Below are 5,411 nucleotides of genomic sequence, written 5' to 3' on the forward strand. Positions count from 1 at the left end.
TCAACCTTAAAACTTAAAACTTAAGAGCTTGGCCATTTATATTGTTGAAAATGATTTATCCATTGTATTTCCAGATGTTTTAAGCGCATGTGTAATATTTATAATCATACCTATTACTGTTGCAGAAGCAGAACGTTCTTTTTCTAAATTAAAAATAATAAAAAACTATTTGAGAATCTCTATGAGTCAATATAGACTAAGTAATATTGCAGTATTAAACATAGAAAGAGAAAGAACAAATGAAATAAATATATCACAAATAATTAATAACTTTGCTAATATCAAATCAAGAAAAAAAAACTTTTTGAAATAAATGTATTTAAGTATTAAAAACTATTTATAATATTGTTGATTTTTATTTTTGATCTATTTCAAACTTTTTATACCTATTTGTTTCCTTCAATTTTAGCACAATGTTGAGAATACAGTCATTTCTCATTATTATATTAATTATTAATGATTTCGATTGACTCGATTTATGTTATAATAGCATACATTAATACTTCATATCTAAGAGGTATAGCCGTATAGGTAAGGAAATAGTGAGTGTAATGTGTATTTCATAATTTAATATATATCAACACGTATAAAATAAATTGACATGTGTTATGTCAAGCAAATTTTTTTTTTAAGGGGCCTCTAATTGGTATTTGCACCTCGGCCTCCCGAGACTTAGATCCGGCACTGTATATTACCCATGTCACCACCCCATAAATACACCACAGCCTTGAGTGGCACTAAATAATTATAACGCTTGCAAACGTGAAACGAGTTATGGTTACGAAAATACCTAGTGTGAAATTCAAATATAATAAACATAAAATAATATAGATATTATGATGCATGAAAAAACAGTGACGTGTGGTCTAAATAATTTGTTAAAAATTCATCTATCGAATAATGCTCGTGAGAAATGAGAATGTGAATTGTGATAGGCTTACAAATAGTGTCGGGCTGGACCAATTATCCAGATATTAACCTAAATCATATTTATCCTATCTATATTTGGATAATTGAATTTTTTTTATATACACGTTTTTTCTGTTGTGACACTGTTTTATTTTTATTAAAGAGCCCGGACCTCGGTGCCGGTTTTTCAAATTTTCCGCAATTTTATATTTTAGTTTAACCACATATGTTATGAAGTCCCATCAATGGCTGGTCTCTTTACTCAAGCCCTGTGTAAATTGATGAAAATAATTGCAATTATTCAACCTGTTTGTTACATTACCCGCATATTATTTTGTCTTTTCTATACTAGTTCTTTAATCACTTGTAAACCATTACTTTACAGATTGTACAATTCTCTAGCTTAAAAATAAAAAAATAAAAAAAAATTTTAGTTGTCACCTTATTATAATACTTTCCTATATTAATCTACTGCCCGATACCTATTTAGAGGGGGTTGATACGGTGTATTATATCCAAAAAAAAACTGCACAGGAATAATAATTCTCAAGCCCTAAAGAATTATTGGGTTTAATAAATATTTTTTTATCTGAAGTAAAAAAATTTCCAAATGGCCGCATTGAATTCCGATTTTTTATTTTATTTCAATGAATGGTATATTATATTTTGTACAATAAAGCTTAATATTGGATTACTTTTTAATACGTATTATTAAGTTTAAGATTAAATTATTGAAAAACTGAGTGCAATGTGGCCTGTAGAAAATATTACCCTATATTAGTTGAAAAAAATTATCAAATTTGGTTGATTCTACAAACAGCTGGATCATTATTCCCGTATAGAGCGTATTTTTGTGGACAAAATTACATTGGCACCGGGCGCCTTAACACAAACAACTTAACAGCTTATAAATGTATTTCTTTTATAACTTGAATATATACGATTTCAACTTTCAAGTACAATAATTATTAATAATGTATCGACCATTGACAATGTGTTTCTTATCACATATGACAAAAAGTAATAATCTAATAAAAATATATTATAATACATGTAATAAACTAATAACGAACAACAAAAGTTTTTGTCTCAATTAGTTAAGATGATATAATGTATATTTCAATTTTTTTTCTCTTTTTGAGAATTTAACAATACGGAATTATGAACATCGACAAGTATACTATTCCTGGTACATTTAGGTAATACGGAAATATAAAAATAATATAAATAATTATGCGTTTTTAATTAAGTGCTTTTTGTTTGAGAAATATTTTCATTTTACTTAGCCATAATATTACTTAGAATATGTCTATTATCAAAACAAAATAAATTAAAACAAACGTTTGGTGAAAATTACTTGATTTTTTTTTAAATTTTTATTTACAAACATTTTGTTATGACTCAATGAGTTATGAGCAACACACCTCTTAAAATATATTGAAATTCTTGATATTTTCATACAATCGTTTGGCTATGTCCTTTTGTAAGATTTTTTTATTATCTAATTCTGAAATGTTTTTTTACAGTTATAATTTATAGAAAGAACAGTAATATTTTAATATAGTCTATAATACTTATTCTCACAATTCTATTAACGAATAATAGACATCGATATCGCTGTATCACATAACATCTGATAATAATTGTTGAAGTTTATTATATTTGCATGGTTTTTCTTATACACGGCGACCGACGATAGAAGTATAATCTATATAAAATATATTAGATAGGTATGTATTAAAAACCGAAGGCATAAATTAATATTACAGTTATTTAGTCATCGATATTTTTTTCTAGATTAAACGCAATTGGACGTTAGACATTGATTGTACATTATACATAATACTACACTATACTAATATGATGAAAAACTTTGTTCAATTTTGATTATGTTAGATAAATGTTGTTGGTTTTAAAATTATTTAACATACAAATGTGTAATACCTATATCGGCTTGTGTTTGATATTATAATACTAGTGTTGTTTACTAATAAACAACTAAACAAGACTAGGTATGCATATCCAATATAAAACATATTATTTGTCAATTACCTACTTATTATGCATGGAAAAAAATTGAAAATAATATGTTTATTACTCATTACTTATTGAGTTAGTCCTGAAATCTGAAGACTTTCGCATTCAATGAATACTAAATAATATAATAGGACAAAACCTAAAATACGTATATAAGTGGGTCGTGGGGGGGGGGGGGGGTTGATAGTTGATATTTTATAAATTTACTCGTCATGTCTACATAATATTCTATGTTAAAATATTAGGTAGGTACGCAATATAGGCATTGGCGCAACTAGACATTTGAACTAAGGGGTGCTTAAGTTCCAGGTTTTTTTGTGACTCAATAGGACCTAAAGATTTTTTAGGGGGTGCTAAGGACCCAAAGCACCCCCCCCACCATAGTTTCGCCAATGAATATAGGTAAGTGAAACTCTTGTAACGTTTTAGGAAATACCTATATAGTCGTATAATATAATAAACCGACATATATGTATAAAGCGTATTTGTCTTCTTTTTTTTTTAATGCTGTTAAAATCCCTATATTTTAAGCGAGGGAGTGCATTGGTGCAAAATATCAAGCGTAAATTAGGCGTGATTATGTCATATAATTTTAGAAAGTAATAGGCGTTAAACTATCTATATCTAATCATAATCGTCATACCATGTAGGTATAAACATATTATACACTATAGACATATACATATTTGCACAGGGATGTTCGTATAGGAAATCGGCTCGCTGCAGCAGGTGAAAACCTAATTCCTCAACCGCGTTTCCTTAAAATTCCCTTTAGAATAAAAACAAAAAAGAATCAGTAGATATCCGTTACCGATGTTTTGATGTAATAATCTGCAGTTTCAAAAACATATCAGTGTGTGCAAAAAGGTAACAACCAGTAGCAAGGGACATCGCAATGCGGCGAAGAGATTTCGTCGATTTGCGCAGTTATTTTATATCCACAATATCCAAACATTGTAGTATCGAAGCCGTACTAGCCCAGTGAAATATAAGGAGTGTGCCTACGGATAGTCCTATAAACTCGTGTCCCGTAACGGACGGGAATCGTGCGGAAAACCCTACGGTTTCGGCGGTGGTACAACTTCCTTGACGGGAGCATTTATTTTATGCGTCTTTGCCAACCCGCGCGAACAAAAGCGGCGGACGGTCGGCGGGAACGACGTGTCGCGGCCATGGGCGCATTTTCACCGCGTCCGTCCGTCCGACGCATCACGCGGGCGGGTAAGTACCTATAATTTTATACCCAAGTACTGTACATAAGTCCTATCACGCACACGCGTTCTCCGCGTAAAGGGCTTTTTTTTGCCGTTTGTATTCACCCGTCGCCGCGGCTTCTCGCAATATAATATATAACAGCAATAATATTATATAGGTGTACAATCATATTTGGTGTGCTTACTAAACATCATCCGGCGACGACTACGTTACGGCCTGAAGGAGACGGCGGCGGAGTTTCAGTCCTCGTTCGCGGTCCACGGTGATTGGAAGACGTCGGCGGATCGACGTTAACGACTTTTCGACTTCCGGTAAGCGCACTACACGTGAGTATATGGACGTAAATATATTATATAGTAGACCGTACGACGGGTCCCGAACGGTGCTTGCCGAAAAAATGTTTAGAAAAAAATCAAAATGCCGATCGCGCACCGAAGACGAGCCGCGATGAGTCTCTACTCTCGCCGAGGAGATGGAAAAAGGGACCGCGTGAGACCAAAATCTGTCGCGTGGTGACGACAGCTATATTGCAATATTGCCTATCCGGTAGCCGACCGACGTGCGAAACGTACCTATAATAATAATAATAATTTACAACAACGTTATGTCCAATACACTATATTATATTATTATATGATGGTCGATGACTGATTGAATATTATAGAATATCGTCTCGAATCCGTTCCGGGTGCGCGTCGTGGCCTGAGATGCGTTGCGTGCGCGCGGCAAATGCTATCAAACTGACCCGCGCGGATCGGCAAAGGGGACACACGTCAAGAATACACTTTTAAATGGACCGTCCGACCGACGGGAATAGCAATAAACACGAATTACACGAGCGCGCGCACGCGATAAGTACCTATACGGCTGTACATATTGTGCGCGTCTTTATACCGGTGGATGAGTGAGGGATTGTGTGTGTGTGTGTCAGTGTGTATACATATATTATATACGTGCAAGTGTATACAGGGTGTATCTGGAAGGCATGACATGTTATTTAAATGTAATTACAATGTTTAACTGTCAAAAATCCTTCGGATACACCCTATATACACGAATGTGTTAGTGTGTGTGTGTGTGTGTGTGTGTGTGCGCGCTCTTGAGCGTGTGTGCTTGCGCTCAATGTACGACGACGGACCACGTCTTATTATTTGATATAATAATATATTATTGTCGTGTTCAAATTGTTTCTCTCTCTCTATCTCTCTCTCTCTGGCACCGTCTTCATTTATTCCTACTCATACCTATAC

The 5,411-nt window shown here is 33.4% G+C and overlaps 1 protein-coding gene across 1 annotated transcript in view; it reads right to left on the minus strand.

Moving 5' to 3' along the window:
* LOC100163850 (leucine-rich repeats and immunoglobulin-like domains protein 1) overlaps positions 1-4,961 on the minus strand; it is a 31,366-nt gene extending 26,405 nt beyond the window's left edge. Inside the window, exon 1 of the mRNA XM_001949543.5 lies at positions 4,346-4,961. The gene's annotated coding sequence lies outside the window, so the exon portion shown is untranslated. The remainder of the gene's footprint in view (positions 1-4,345) is intronic.
* Between the last annotated feature and the right edge of the window lie 450 nt (positions 4,962-5,411).

Source organism: Acyrthosiphon pisum, chromosome A1 (assembly GCF_005508785.2).
Source record: "Acyrthosiphon pisum isolate AL4f chromosome A1, pea_aphid_22Mar2018_4r6ur, whole genome shotgun sequence".
NCBI lineage: Eukaryota > Metazoa > Arthropoda > Insecta > Hemiptera > Aphididae > Acyrthosiphon > Acyrthosiphon pisum.